Raw genomic sequence first — 17,557 nt, forward strand, 5'->3', positions numbered from 1 at the left:
ATATCATTCTTGATTGTCTGAATCACCCTCTAGAGGATATTAATAATGATGACAATTTAAAGGTTCGACTTATTAATGCTCTAGCTTTCCTTAGTCCCCATATTCCTTCTGACACTCATTTAGCTCTAAGTTCCTTTATCGAAGATGTTTATGTTCATCTATCGAAAATTCAAGATGCTGATGATGAGCTGAATCAGTCAATCAAAGCCTTAGCTAAACATAACACACATTTGAAGAAATGTGAGAAGGCTAGGTCCCAGGTAGGGGTGGAAATAGGCCAAGCCAGGCCAGGCTTTACTCTTAACAGGCCAGGCTTGTAATAGAGTATATTGGCCTAAGCCTGACCTGTAGCCTGGTATAGACTTTTTAACAAGTACTAAGCCTGACATGAACCCTGTCAATAGGCTTTTTATGGACAATATTGATACAAAATAAAGAGAAAATATCGATAAATAACTATCATCGATTAAAAATAAAAGACAATGTATATTAATATGTTTCCACTTGACTACTTACAAAATATGTAGCATATCAAAATAAAAGACTTCATCAATATCGAAAGTTGTAATAAACCAACTAAACATAGCATCAAATAAAAGCTAATAACTACTTAAATCAAAACAAAGTAAAGGGAATGTTGGACAATTAATCGATTTAACCCTCCAAGCTTAAAAGTGATTTAATCTTCTTGTTCCAACACCTTGAAAAAAAAGCTCACATATTCATATAATTAGATTTTTAAATAATGCAAATGCAACAAATATTTTTTTTATTAGTACAAAAAAGAATGTTCAAAATAAAATTGTGATCAAAATCTTAATATAAATGATATGATACCTCATTTATATATCATGAAAATTCAACTTTATTATTCTAACTACTCACATCATACAAATATCAATGTTCTCACATTTGAAAAGAGAAATATTTTCTATAACATGGATACTTAGTCAAAAAGAGAAATATTAGAAAGTTAATTTATACCTTTGATTTTTTCTTCAAACCATACTTGTGCGAAGCCAATCTCCTCTACAAATGAGAGTTTTAATAGACTCTTGATTCAGTCGAGAACGATATTCATCAATAACTCATCATCCCGCGCTAAATGAAGATTCTGAAGCCACCATTGAGAAAGGAATTGCTAATATGTCTGCTGCCATTTTAGATAAAACCTTAAACTTTAGGCTACTGTTTTCCCATCACTCCAAATTAAAGCACTAAAAGACTTAGAATTACCTTCAGGAATGTAACCACTCTCATCAAGATAAACCTCTAATTCTGATTTTGTTAGATGAATGGCTTCTTTTTCACGAACCATATTTAACATTTCATCAATTTCACTGATTTCAGAATCAACCATATTAGAAGAAGCAACTAGACCATTAGTGTTAACTCCACTTATTGTTGTCTCACCATCATACTTTTCAACATATTCATCATACATTTCTTGTAATGTATTCTTCACTTTATCAATATTTTCAGCAGCCACATGCTTAGATTTGTAAATTAAAGGATGATAAACCACTATTTTATGATATATCTTGTGCTTTAATTGAATGATTTTATCAATTCTTCACCCACTTATTCATATGAATTTGCATGGTTTTAAAATTCTTTCCTTGCTTTATGATATATGAGAAAGCATGTTTCCTTTGCTTTAAAAATATTAAATTTAATTATCCTTTATTACCATTCGATGCCGTGATTTGTGTGTTGAGTACTTTCAGGTTTTATAGGGCAGGAATGACTTAAAGGATGGAAAGGAAACATACAAAAATGGAAGGAAAGCATAAATTGGAGTTTTGGAGAAACTAGCAGCGACGCGACCGCGTGGATGACGCGGACACGTGCTTAAGCACAAAGAGCACCGACGCGAGCGCATAGATGATGCGAACGCGTGACTCACAGAACACAACTGACGCAGACGCATGATTAACGCGACCACGTGGAAGAGCAAAACTCCAGATGATGCGACCGTGTGACCCACGCGGACGCGTGACGTGCGCGCTATGCAGATGTGGTAGAAGTCGATCCCAGTGACTTGTAGACCCTTTTTGGCCCAGATCCAAGCCCAGAGAACACAGATTAAAGGCCATAAATTGGGAGAATCCATTGATTCATGGAAATCATCAGATCATAACATATAGTTTGAAGACACATTTTTTCACAATTTGGATGTAGCTTTTAGAAAGAGGTTCTCTCCTCTCTCTTAGGATTAGGATTTCGTTTAAAGGATTTAGGAATATTTTCATTTTCTTCATACAGGTTCAATAATTTATGTTTCTCTTCCACTCTTATTTACTCTGATGCTTTTTATGTGTATTTGACTTATGTTGCCCAATTAGCTTATGGACCATTCATGTTATGATTTTCTTAGTTAATATAATTTGAGGTATTTTAGACTCATGATTATTTGCTCTGTTTATGATTTATTTTCCCTTTTGACTTTGGTTAATTAATTGATAATACTTGAGTTATCAAACTCAGCAGTGGTTGAAATTGGCAGATTGCTAATTAATTTGGATCGCTCTAAAAGTTGACTAAGACTTGAGGATCAATTTAGTTAGTCCACTTGACTTTCCTTTATTTAATAAAGGATAACTAAGTGGGATTAAAACCCAATTCTCATCACATCTAATAAGAATAACTAGGATAGGAATTCCGGTTTTCATACCTTGCCAAGAGATTTACAGTTATTGAATTGTTAATTCATGCAATCCATTTCTCTTGTTCAAAACCCTTTCAAAACCCACAAACACTGTTTTCCATAACCAATAGTAAAACACACTTCCCTGCAATTTCTTAAGAAGATGACCCGAGGTTTGAATACTTCAGTTTATAAATTTTATTGGGTTTGTTACTTGTGACAACTAAAACGTTTGTAAGAAAGAAATTCTTGTCAGTCTAGAAACTATACTTACAACGCAATCATATTTTTATACTTCTTTACCGATAGGAAATCCGTTCTTCAAAATGGTGCCTGATGAGCGGATAATTTATACGCTTTTTGGCATTGTTTTTAGTATGTTTTTAATATGTTTTAGTTAGTTTTTAGTATATTTTTATTAGTTTTTAGTTAAAATTCACTTTTCTGGACTTTACTATGAGTTTGTGTGTTTTTCTGTGATTTCAGGTATTTTCTGGCTGAAATTGAGGGACCTGAGCAAAAATCTGATTCAGAGACTAAAAAGGACTGCAGATGCTGTTGGATTCTGACCTCACTGCACTCGAAGTGGATTTTCTGGAGCTACAGAAGCCCAATTGGCGCGCTCTCAACGGCGTTGGAAAGTAGGCATCCTGGGCTTTCCAGCAATGTATAATAGTACATACTTTTTCCGAGATTTGATGGCCCAAACCGGCGTTCCAAATCAGCTCAAGAATGCCCGGCGTTAAACGCCGGAACTGGCACAAGAATGGGAGTTAAACGCCCAAACTGGCACAAAAGCTGGCGTTTAACTCCAAGAAGAGTCTCTACACGAAAATGCTTCAATGCTCAGCCCAAGCACACACCAAGTGGGCCCGGAAGTGGATTTTTATGTCATTTACTCATCTCTGTAAACCCTAGGCTACTAGTTCTTTATAAATAAGACCTTTTACTATTGTATTTTCATCTTTGGATCTTTGGATCTTTGGATCTTTGGATCACTTTAGATCTCTAGATCATCTTTGGACGTCTAGTTCTTAGATCATTGGGAGGCTGGCCTCTCGGCCATGCCTAGACCTTGTTCTTATGTATTTTCAACGGTGGAGTTTCTACACACCATAGATTAAGGTGTGGAGCTCTGCTGTACCTCGAGTATTAATGCAATTACTATTGTTCTTCTATTCAATGCAGTTTATTCTTGTTCTAAGATATTCATTTGCACCCAAGAACATGATGAATGTGATGATTATGTGACACTCATCATCATTCTCACTTATGAACGAGTGCCTGACAACCACTTCTGTTCTACAAGCAAACAAGGCTTGAATGTTTATCTCTTGGATCCCTTAATCGGAATCTTTGTGGTATAAGCTAGAATTGATGGCAGCATTCAAGAGAATCCAGAAGGTCTAAACCTTGTCTGTGGTATTCTGAGTAGGATTCAATGATTGAATGACTGTGACGAGCTTCAAACTCGCGATTGTGGGGCGTTAGTGACAGACGCAAAAGAATCACTGGATTCTATTCCGACATGATCGAGAACCGACAGCTGAATAGCCGTGCCGTGACAGGGTGCGTTGAACATTTTCACTGAGAGGATGGGAGGTAGCCACTGACAACGGTGAAACCCTACATACAGCTTGCCATGGAAACGAGTAAGAAGGATTGGATGAAGACAATAGGAAAGCAGAGAGACGGAAGGGACAAAGCATCTCCATACGCTTATCTGAAATTCTCACCAATGAATTGCATAAGTATCTCTATCTTTATCTTTCTGTTTTATTCATACATCATCCATAACCATTTGAGTTTGTCTGACTAAGATTTACAAGGTGACCATAGCTTGCTTCATACCAACAATCTCCGTGGGATCGACCCTTACTCGCGTAAGGTTTATTACTTGGACGACCCAGTGCACTTGCTGGTTAGTTGTGCGAAGTTGTGATAAAGAGTTGAGATTGCAATTGAGCGTACCATGTTGATGGCGCCATTGATGATCACAATTTCGTGCACCAGTGCCGTTGCTGGAAAATTGCAAATGTGTACCTTATTATTAGTTATTGTAAATATTTTTCTTTTACTTGTTTATTTGTTTTTGTTTTCCCCTCTTATTTCTGAGAGCTACTATGAATTCTCACCCCTCTCACTTTGAGTTTGGTTCTAATTTTGTTGAAAGAAATGGAAGCTATAACAGGACTATGCATCACGGTCAGAGCAATCAAAGATGGATAGAGCCACGAGGACTTGATCAACCCTTTAGGCAACAACACAGACGACGACCATTATACAATGCATACCAAGTTGATAGATATGGTGGACCCCCGAATAGTTACCAACAAATTCCACCTTGTGCTTATAGACCATCCTCTCAACGTAGCTTTGAACCACCACACTCACAAGTTCCTTTTCGCCATTCACCACCATATGACCCTTATCCACCACAATTCCAATCCAATTACTCCCAAGAACCACCACATTCTTATTATGAACCCTCTCTCCCAACCAATGAACCCTCATACCCACCCCAACCTCCAATAAATGACAAACTTCGTGTTCTTCTTCAAGGGAAAGCGAAGATGCAAAGGGGCGTACTGGAACTCACTACTGCGTTAACCGAGGTAGTAAATATAATAGCTTCTCGATATTTGAACACTCAAAGTACTCCCATGGTTACATGTGGAGAATCGAAAGAAGAGGGTAGCATGAATGAGACACTAGAAACTTCGGTGGACAATGAGAAGCATGGCTTTGTCTTGGAATAAGTGGAAGAAGCCATATTAGTTGTAGAAGAAGAAGTGGTTGAAGATTTAGGAGATGCTGAACCTCCATGGGAATCGAGAACTGTAAAGGATTCCACCGAGATGCTCGGAATGGACGCCAAGGAAGATAGTGCACAACCTCCAAATCATATACCTCGTGAAAAATTGGATGGAACAGACCAAGAAGTTGATTCCATAGGCAGTGATGATCATGAATCAAGCTCTCCTAGTCACGAACTTGCATCCACAACTGAACTCCTTGAACCTGAAGAACCTTATCTCAGTGAGTACGAAGATGATGTCGAGGTAGATTTCTCTCATTCTCCAACTTATGACTTGAGTGACGAGGAAGACATAGAAGACTTTGATCAAGACGCAGTTGCAGTTGGAGAAGTTCGCAAGGAAGTGGAGGAATTCATAGAAGGATACAAGGGAGTAGAGCCTACAGAACCACTGGAAACACCTATCCCAAGGCCATTACCACCCAATACAAACTTCAAGTGGGTAAAATCCTTAGCTTTCACCTTTAATTTTCCACTTGAATATGGTTTACTTGAGACAGATGGCCAGCTTAGAGCTCTATGCGGCTTTAAGAACAAAGGGGAAATGACTCGCACTCAGAGTTGGTATGCAAGGTTCAATGAGGTTTCACACTTCAATTTGAGGCACAAGGATTGGTGTCAAGCTCAATTGTATGGGTCTCGGAAACTGTTTGGTCGCTGCAGTGAGAATTCAAATTGCTCACCACCCAGCTAGAAAATTGTAGATCAAGACAAAGACGGGTGTAGAAGAAAAGTTTGGGATCTTGGAGTCTGTTCTAACCTTCAAAACCCCAGGAGCCTCGAAGCCTATTTGAACCCCCCTAAGGGCTTTACGTACCTTGTTTGGGACCCCGGAGGCTGTTGGCATTCCAAACATTGGTGGAGATTTCTGGATGAATTCAAGCACAGGCCACCAAAACAGGAAGCTCATCACATGTCCAACTTAAGGACTTTAACTAAAAGTGCTAGGTGGGAAACAACCCACCATGGTATGATCGTTTCTTTTCCATTTTAGTTTGTTTTTGAATTTTGAATTTTGATTGAACTTGGAATTTTTGCATGACATTCATTGCATTTTGCATTTTGCATGCTGCATCAAAAAAAAAAGAGAGCACGCGACGCGACAGCGTCGCTGACGCGTCCGCGTCAGAAGTGCATGAGGAAGAAAAGGAAAGTGAATAGAAAGTCACGCAAAAGCATGGCTGGAGGCGTGCCTCTGGCACAAATTGCTCCACGCGACCACGTGCCCCACGCGCTCGCGTCAGTTGCGAAAAATGCCTCCCATGCGTCCGCATCACTCATGCGAACTCGTGGTCCAGAAATCGGCGTAAAGATCCAACACCCAGAAATCTGGGATGGAATCGTGCGACTAGTATGCGTTTAGCACAAATCGGCCCACGCGTCTACGTCCTTGATGCGAACGCGTCACTTGCAAAACACTAATCCTATGCGAAAGCGTGAGCGACGCGTTCGCGTCGCATGGATATTATGGCCCTTAAATGGAGACAGAGAGTTACGCTGAAACGACACTGGAAGTATGTGTCTAGCACAATTTTCAGCGACGCGGTCGCGTGCCCCACAAGTCCGCGTCATCCATCTTTTACCCAACCCACGCGATTGCGTCAACCGCGCGACCGCGTCATTCCAATTCACCCTAGTCACGCGACCGCGTGCCCCACGCGTTCGCGTGGATTTAAATCCACTAATCCCAAGTCACGCGAACCCTAACCTCATCGCGCCCACCATACCCCCCTTTTTTCTCCTTCCCCTTTCTGCAACTCCCTCCTCTGCCACCATCACCACTGCCAACCACCTCCGACCGCCGCACCACCCCCAACCACCTAGACCCCGCTGCGACACCTACCCTCCTCTCTTCTTTCTTTTCTTCCTCTACCACTTCCAACCCTCCCTCTCACCCTCCCCTGCCACTGCCTCCCACCGCGGCCAACCTCCGATGGCCGCCTCCCACCATCGACCACCACCACAACCCCACTACCCTCGCCCCCTTCCTTCCTCTTCCCCTCGCCCAACCTCCAACCCGCCCTGCTCCACCACCGCGACGCCGTGCCCCCAGTGCCACTGCGTCACCACCACCACCTCTCTGTCCTCATCTCTGTTCCTTATATTTGTACTTATACGCACCAGGTTCCACCGAACACCATTTTTCTTTCTTTTGTAGTTGATTGCATATTTTTCAGTTTATGTTCAATTTAGGATAGTTAAAGATGCATGTTGTAGTGAATTCTAGGTGGTTAGGTCGCTAGGATGTGGTTAGTGGATTTAGGCCTGATAATTGCGCCGTACTTGTTGCTTGCTTTACGTATTCTGTAATTTTAATCTGGTTGTGATTTTTACACTATTCATATGTTGCTCTTTACTGTTTCATGCTGCTGCTACACTGCTCTTTCTTGTTCATGTTATTTGTGTCTATTTGCAGCCTTATTTCAATTCATATGAACTATTTTTTTTGCTGTTTGTTTCCCGGGAATATCCAATTTTAGCCGGAATGCTGCCCAATTTTCTGCAAATTATTTCACTTTTACATTCAGGAATTGGTATTGGCAATTTTCAATTTTGCACTACTTAGCGACATCCAAACCAATTCATGAATGCACGGGCCTGCTTTCTTATTCCTTTCGGTTACCTGGTTAATAAATTGTATTATTGATGATTTGATTTTAATTTTTGCTACTTCTGTATCTATATGAATCATCATTAATACCTTGTTATCCTTGCTTGAATATGAGTGGATTATTCTTTCAATTTGTGAATTTGCTGTTACCTAGGAAATCGTTATCATGCCACTTACTTTAACCTTCTTTTACTAACTCACTGCTTTCACTTTCTAACTTCCTTTTTCACTTATTAACCTTTCTAACTTTCTACCTTCTCTTTTTACCTGCCTACTTTCCCTTTTAACTCAAGGCATGATCACTGTTTTCCCTTATTAACATAAATTCCACTTATCATGTATTTTGGATTATCATTTTTTCAGACTTTTTCACTTGAACACAATCCCGAATGCCCATATATCTGACTCAATTCATGCTTCTCTTGCTCTTTTGCCACTCTATGCTTCTATTACTATTATCCTATTTGCCTACTTATTTTCCTGCTTTTATTCTTCAATTATATCCTGGAATTTTTGTTTTTCAGGATGTCTGACTCTCAAAGCAGAGGAAAGGGCAAAGTAACCACTGGCAAAAGGAAAAGAGGCGAATCCTCTGTATCTATCCTTGGCATCTTACATGATGATTTTTGGCGAGAGAAGAACTTTACCCCGCAGAAAAAAGCTGATCAGTTGGTACCTGCGGCTAACCCACTAAAATTTGCAAACAAATACTGTGAGCTGAAGTACCCAGTTTTTGCCACATCCAGAACCTATACCTGGAAAGGACACTCAGAATTCCAAAAGAACTCTGGCAGTACACTTCATACCAAATTAAACAGAGAGGCTGGTTCTTCCTGGAGAAAAACCTGACTGAGATCAACTCATCCTGGGTCAGGAAATTCTATTGTAACTACTTTTTATCATTCCTGGATGTAGTACAGCTCAGAGGCAAGCAAGTTCTAGTTACTGAGGAAGCAATTGAAGACATCCTCCAGCTCCCACCTAAATCAGATTAGCTAGATGGTTACCAGAAAGCTGAGGAGGATATGAGATTCATGAGGTTTGATTTGGATGCAGTGAAATGGGATATCACTCTTGATCCTACTGTTCCATGGGTCATGGGCAAGAGCACGGTGGTACCCAAGGGAATCAGGCTAATATATCTGAATGATGAGGCTCGGCTGTGGCAACAAATTCTGAGTAACTACGTGATGCCGAGCATTCATGAGACGGAGGTTCCAGCTGCCATGATTACTCTCATCTGGTGTGTGATGACGGGTAAGGACCTCTATCTACCCCGCTTCATCCGGCATTACATGGCCAGGGTCCATGTTAGAGGCACCCTCCCGTTTCCATTCCTAATTACTCAGTTGGGTCGCCGAGCTTAGGTACCTTGGGAGGTTGCTGATGAAAAGCCATCCGCCGCAGACTGCAGGAAGATCATCCCTCACAGTCGGAAGTTTCAGGCTTTAGGCTACCAACCAACTCTATTGAGGCAGCTACATCCTCAGCTGCTCCTTCTGCTTCCACTGCCCCAGCACCACCCACTGCACCTCCACCTGCTCCTGAGCCCGTATATCTTTTGGTGCTCCGACTCTTTGACCGCTTAGACCAGATGGAGCGCCGCCACCAGCAGCACTTTGAGAGATCTGAATGTCGCAACAGGTGACATTGTGAGAGGTCTGAGCGTCACCACAAGTGACGCTATGAGCACTTCAAGCTGATGATCCGATCTGGTGGCGACATCCCCTCCGAGCCCGACACACCATCAGACACATCTGAGGAGGAGGCGGGCGATCATGAGGAGGAGGCACCTATCCAGGCTGAGCAGGGAGGTCCCATGCACACTGTCCGATATCATGAGGAGCACTACCAGGTAGCTGATCCAGACATTCTTCTACAGACAGAGCCTCCACTTCGGCAGACCGCTCCTCCTACACTCACTTAGACCGCAGACCCTCCACCTACCACCGAGACATCGGCAGCCCATCCTTCCGGAGATGACACTTCTTCACACCCATTTTGAGTGAGCATCGAGGACGATGCTATTATTTAAGTGTGGGGAGGTTGCCATCTCTGGTATATTTTTTGGTGAACCACTACAGACTCTTATCTTATTTTGTTTATTTTCTGTATTTTATTTGCACATTTTTTTTCTCTTTTTTTTGCTTTTGTTGTACTTTTGCATTATGCACTTTGGGCTGTATAGATATCTTGGATATTTTAGCTTAATTTGCACCTTAGTTTACTAGTTATATATTAAGTGGATTAATTAGTATAGTTTACCCTTTTTAGCATATGATAGTTTGTTTTAATTAAAAAATAAAAAGAGTAAGCTAGGAACCATAGATATTAAAACAATCCACACACCTTGTATATATAGCATTACATGTTAGTTAGTTAACAACATTTCTTCAAGGAGAAACACTAAGATTTTAAGGGGCACCTTAAAATATTTACATTGAGTTGAATGAAAACTCTTAATTTCTACTTGCACGACATACATAACTGATATATGATTTATGAGCTTCAGAAGACACAGCCCGTGAGTTTTGAGCTTAATTGTATGGTTACATCAAACCATAAATTTCATTCGTGTGTGTTTCGCACTTCTTTTCTATGCTTGCAATCTTTATTTTTGTTTTAATCTATATGTCCAATTATAGAATATAGATGCATACCAAGAGATAATTGAGGCCATTATTTGTATTTATGCCCACTTGTCCCAAATAAACCTACCTTTTATGCCATCCGTGTTAGCCCCTTTGAGCTTTTTAATCCCTGAAGAACTGAAGATTGATGGTTTAGAAGTTATAATAAATTCTCGTTGCAAGTATGGTTTCTAAACCAAGCAATCAACCTTTCTTACAAAAGTTTTGGTTGTCACAATTAGCAAACCCCTTTGGAATTGATAACCGAAGTATTTAAACCTCGGGTCGTCTTCTCAAGGAATTGCAGGGAGGTGTTCTTATTATTGATTATGCAAAGGTATATTTAGGGATTTTTAAAAGGGTTGAACAAGTAATGTAAAATAACAAGTCGTTAAAATAATAAATAGTAAAGCTCTTGGCAAGGTATGAGAACTGGAAGTCCTATCCTAGTTATCCTTATCAATTGTGATGAGAAACGGATTTTAATTCCACTTGGTTAACCTCTAACTATGAAGGTAAGTTAAGTGAATGAATTAATTTTGATTCCTCAGGTCCTAGTCTTTCCTTAGGAAAGACTAGAGTTATTGGAACTCGAGTTAATTCTTGAAGAATTTCAATTTTCAATCAACAATGAGTTTGATAACTCAAGTGTCTCCAATGACTCAACCAAAGCCAAAAGGGAAAAATCTAAATTAAATTAAAAGCATCAATAACATAAATAGAAGAAGGCAATCAAATTACGTTTAAACATAAATTCAAATTTAACATGAAAGAGTTCATAAATTAAATTGGAAAAATAAATAAAAGGAATAATAAACCTGGAACTCAGAAGAGATTGTAAGTTGAAATAATAATAAACCCTAATTTCTAAAAATCCTAATTCTAATCCTAATCCTAAGAGAGAGGAGAGAACCTCTCTCTCTAAAAACTACATCTAAAATTATGAAAAGTGTGTTATGAATGAATTGATATCCTGAGTCTCTGCATGTTCCCAGACTTTAATCTGTGTTTCTGGGCCAAAAACTGGGTTGAAATGCGGCCCAGAATCTGTGCCAGCGACTTTTGTAATTCTGCAGATCGCGCTCATCACGCGTCCGCGTCGTCCATGCGTTTGCGTCACTCAGCATTTCTCGTACCACGCGTGCGCGTCGTCCACGCTTTCGTGTCGTTCGTGCAGCTTCCAATCCGTGCGGTCGCATCAGGCACGCGAGCGCGTCACGGTAATTCCTTCTATTTCGCACGGTCGCGTGAGCCATGCGACCGCGTGACTTCTCGCTGGTCATCTCCTCAATTTCTTCTGTTCCTTACATTTTTGCATGCTTCCTCTTCATTCCTTGCGCCATTCCTGCCCTATGAAGCCTGAAACACTTAATATACAGATCACGGCATCGAATGGTACGTAGGAAGATAAAAATATACAACAAAAAGGTCTTTAGGAAGCAAGTTATTAATCATAGGATATTTTTAGGAAGGAATTGTAAATACATGCAAATCATATGAATAAGTGGATGAAAAGCTTGATAAACCCACTCAATAAAACACAATATAAACCATAAAATAGTGGTTTATCAACCTCCCCACACTTAAACATTAGCATGTCCTCATGCTAAACTCAAGGAGACTAAATAAATAAGTAGGGAAAGGCAAGACTCATGCAATGCAACCTATGAATGTGAATGCAACTACATGCTAAAATGATTCTACCTACTTGGTGAAAAAGTAAATAAATCTTTCAAGAATAAATATGAGCTGGATTTCACTAATTCAAGTCACAAAATACAATACAAATAATTTTCAAGAAGAAGATAGCTCATGAAAGCAGGGAACATAGAATTAAGCACTGAACCCTTACTGGTAGTGTATATCATTCTAACTCTCAAGTGTCTAGGGTCAATTCTCTCAATTCTCTACTAATCTTGCTTTCTATAACTTGCTCTTCATCTAACAATCAACAAAAATTTAATGCACCAATACACAAATCAAGAGGTCTTTTAAGGGTTGTAATGGGGTTAGGGTCAAGGTAGGATTGTATTTGGCCAAGTGGACTAAAATCTGAATCCTTAATTAACATAAACTTTTCCCACCTAACTTAAGACAATCCATATAATCACAATACAAGATCTAACTTCCCATTAACTATGTTTTCCACATATTCATGCATCCTAAATTTGAGTTCAGTACATATGCATTGATACCAACACTTACTTTGGGGCATTTTGTCCCATTTTATTATTTGCTTTTTTTCTTTTTCACTTTCTTTCTTTTTATTTTTCTCTTCTTTTTTATTATTTTTCTTTTATTTTTTTCTCAATGCATGTGATTAAAGTATTGAATGCAATAATATGTGCTCAACTATTATTTTGCACATTTTCACTAAAATATACAACACCCAATTACTCAAACCAAATATTTTCAAATCCAACTTCCCACACTTAAATCGTGAGCACTTTTACTAGTCTAAGCTAACTAAGGATTCAAATTAAGGACATTATTGTTTTCCGCTTAGAGTTAGTAATGAGCTAAAGTAAAGAACAAATGGGTAAAATAGGCTCAAATTGGTTTGCAAAGGATAATGGAAGGGTAAGGCCATATGGGTATGTAAGCTTAGTGAAACAAGGCCCCAATCATATAAGTGCATGCATACATCAAACAGTGGAAATATAGAATTAAGCAAGACAAAGATCACAATTTTAGAGAGAAAAACACACAAAAATAAAATATATTGTTTGATAAAATGCAACCAATCAAATAGGCTCAAAATCTCACTGGTTTTGTGTGGTCGAGCTCTAAACCATGTTCCAGTATAATATTTCTTCAAACAAGTTCAATAAAAATTTTAATTCAAATTAGTGAAATGCTATAAAAAAGTTTCTTGAAAAAGAAATTATTACTTCAACCAAGTGGTAAAATATGCACAAAATCAAACAAACATGCAAATGCAACAACTATTTTAGCAAAGAAAATTTAAACATTGGTGTTGAGATAGGAAGGTACTAACCCACGGAGATCGGTATCGACCTCTCCACACTTAAAGATTGCACCGTCCTCGGTGCATGCTGAGATGTGCAGGTGGACGGGTGGTTCCAACTGATGCTTTTCTTCAAGGATTGAGCAGATAGACTTGTTTGTCTCCCTTTTTAGAAGTTTCTTCCTTTTTTTTCGTCTTTGTTGACCAGCCTGAAAGAAGAGAAAAAGAAGAACAATAACCCAGAAATAAAGATAAGAAAGCAAATAAAACATGGTTGGGTTAATGCCAAATAATGAGGGTCTCAATGACATGGCAGCTACAACATGCAAGTGAGAAAATAGTAGAAGTACATGGCAAAGCAAGAGTGCAAAAATTTGCAACAATGGGGAAGAGAGTGTGGGTAGGGAGAGATAATATAAATTTATGTCAATGCAAAAGTAATACAGGTATAAAATATTGGCATTGATTTAAATAATATTACCTAACCAGAATAAAACAGGTCACTAAGCACCCATAATAAATCAAGAGAAGATGCAACAGTTAAATAAGAAAATTTTAACACCAAAGGAAAAATAATGATTTTAAAAAAGAAAATAAAAATGTGCACAAAATTAAGATACAATGAATGAAATATGAAAATAAATAAAATGAAAGATAAGAAGAATGATAAGGGAAAGAAGGCAAGAAAGAAGTAAGGAAGAAGAGAGGGAGGAAAAATTAGGATTGGGGGAGAAAAGATAAGATATTTTGGCAATGTAGGGTAAGCTGTGCGGCGCAAGCGACGCGGACGCGTCGGGGACGCGGTCGCGCGACTTGTGCTTAAATTAATCGACGCGGTCGCGTCGGTCACGCGGACACGTGATGCATTTTGTGCTACTGGTGCGAGGACAGCCTCGCGCTCGCACTACTCTCTGTTCAAAATTCATTATTGCCAAATTCCAGGGTGACATAGTCGCGTGGTCGACGTGATCGCGTGAGTGGCCATTATAAGGATATGACGTGGACGCATCAGCCATGCGTCCACGCGGTAAGGCTTGCGTGTTCAGCACCAATCCAGCACCACTCCAGCACAACTTTCAGTCCTGCACTCTTTCTTACGTCGAATTGCAGGTCACGCATTCACGTGGGTGACGCGGACGCGTGGGAGGCATTTTTCCGACATGATGCGGACGCGTCAGCGATGCGGTCACGTGGAATGATTTGTGCCAAAGGCACGCCTCCAGCCACACTCCTGCATGACTCTCTGTTCGATTTATTTTCATCCCAATGCACATGCGACGCGGACGCGTCTGCGACGCTGGCGCGTCGCGTGCGATTCCCTCTTTTTTTTAACATGCAAAAATGCAGAATGCAATGCTAATGCGGATGTTATGAATAATTCCAGGTTCAATAAAATAAAATAGAATAAAATAAAACTTAAAAACAAACAAAACAAAATAGAATTAAATTGAAAAAGAACGATCATACCATGGTGGGTTGTCTCCCACCTAGCACTTTTAGTTAAAGTCCTTAAGTTGGACATTTGGTGAGCTCCCTGTTATGGTGGCTTGCACTTGAATTCATCCAGGAATCTCCACCAATGTTTGCGAATCCAATATCCTCCAGGATCCCAAACTTTGTTTCTACACCCGTCTTTGTCTTGATCTACATCTTTTCAGCCGGGTGGTGAGTAGTCTGAATTCGTACTGTAGTGACCAAACAGCTTCCGAGATCCTTTCAATTGAGCTTGACACCAATCATTGCACCTTAAATTGAAGTGCGAAGCCTCATTGAAACTTGTACACCAACTCTGAGTGCGAGTCATTTCCCTTCTACTCTCAAAGCCGTAAAGAGCTCTAAGCTGGCCATTTGTTTCAAGTAAACCATATTCAATTGGAAAAGTAAAGATAAAAGCTAAGGATTTTACCCACTTGAGGTTTGTATTGGGTGGTAGTGGCCTTGGATAGGTGTTTCCAGTGGTTCTGCAAGCTCTACTCCCTTGTGGTCTTTTGTGAATTCCTCCACTTCTTTGTAAACTTTTTCCATTCCAGCCATGTCCTGGTCAAAGTCTTCCATATCTTCCTCATCACTTGAGTCATAATTAGGAGGTTGAGAAAAGTCGACCTATGCATTATCTTCGTATTTGCTAGGGGAAGATTCTTCTGTCTCAAAGAATTCACTTGCGGATGCAAGTTCATTAATAGGAAGACTTGACTGGTGACTATCATCATCAAGAAAACATGCATCTTGGGTTATTCCGTCTAGTTCTTCATAAGATATCTGTATTGGAGGCTGTGCAAAATCCTCTTTAGCGTCAATTGTAACATTCTTGATGGAATTCTCCACAACTCTGGATTCCTGCGGAGGTTCGGCATCTCCTAAATATTCAACCAACTCTTCTTCTTCTACAATGACAGCGTCCTCTACTTGTTACAGTATGAAGTTATGCTCTATGCTGTCCACTAGAGTTTCTAGCGTCTTCTTTATGCTGCGTTCTTCATTAGATTCTCCACATGAAGCCATGGAAGTCTGTTGAGTGACTGAACGTCTGGAAGATAATTGATTTATTACTTACTTCAGTTGATGAAGGGTTGCATTAAATTAGTTTACTGATTCTTCGAAGCGAACCTGTGATTCTTGGCTTGATGGATATGGACATGGTGCATAGGGGAGTGGTGGTTCTTGGGAGTGATTGGATTGGCGTTGGGGCAGATAAGGATCATATAGTGGCGAATGGTGGAAAGAAGCTTGTGAGTATGGTGGGTTGAGGTTGTGTTGAAAGGATGGTCTCTGAGCATAGGGTGGGGCTTGTTCGTAGCTACAAGGCGGTCCACCATATCTATCAGCTTGGTATGCATTGTAGAATAGTCTCTGTCCATGATATCTAGGAGGGTGTTGTTGCCTAAAGGGGTTATCAGATCCTCTTGGCTCCATCCATCTTTGATTGCTTAGACCTTGATGCATAGTCCTGTTATAGCTTCCATTCCTTGCAACAAAATTAGAACCAAACTCAAAGCGAGAGGGGTGAGAATTCATAGTAGTTATCAGAAATGAGGAGGGAAGAGAAGAAACAAATAAACAAGTAAAAGAAAAATATTTACAATAATCAATAATAAGGCACACGTTTGCAATTCCCCGGCAACGGCGCCATTTTGAAGAACTGAATATTGATGGTTTAGAAGTTATAATAAATTCTCGTTGCAAGTATAGTTTCTAAACCAAGCAATCAACCTTTCTTACAAAAGTTTTGGTTGTCACAATTAACAAACCCCTTTGGAATTGATAACCAAAGTATTTAAACCTCGGGTCGTCTTCTCAAGGAATTGCAGGGAGGTGTTCTTATTATTGATTATGCAAAGGTATATTTAGGGATTTTTAAAAGGGTTGAACAAGTAATGTAAAATAACAAGTCGTTAAAATAATAAATAGTAAAGCTCTTGGCAAGGTATGAGAACTGGAGGTCCAATCCTAGTTATCCTTATCAATTGTGATGAGAATTGGATTTTAATCCCACTTGGTTAACCTCTAACTATGAAGGTAAGTTAAGTGAATGAATTAATTTTGATTCCTCAGGTCCTAGTCTTTCCTTAGGAAAGACTAGAGTTATTGGAACTCGAGTTAATTCTTGAAGAATTTCAATTTTCAATCAACAATGAGTTTGATAACTCAAGTGTCTCCAATGACTCAACCAAAGCCAAAAGGGAAAAATCTAAATTAAATTAAAAGCATCAATAACATAAATAGAAGAAGGCAATCAAATTATGTTTAAACATAAATTCAAATTTAACATGAAAGAGTTCATAAATTAAATTGGAAAAATAAAAAAAAGGAATAATAAACCTGGAACTCAGAAGAGATTGTAAGTTGAAATAATAATAAACCCTAATTTCTAAAAATCCAAATT

Source organism: Arachis hypogaea, chromosome 3 (assembly GCF_003086295.3).
Source record: "Arachis hypogaea cultivar Tifrunner chromosome 3, arahy.Tifrunner.gnm2.J5K5, whole genome shotgun sequence".
NCBI lineage: Eukaryota > Viridiplantae > Streptophyta > Magnoliopsida > Fabales > Fabaceae > Arachis > Arachis hypogaea.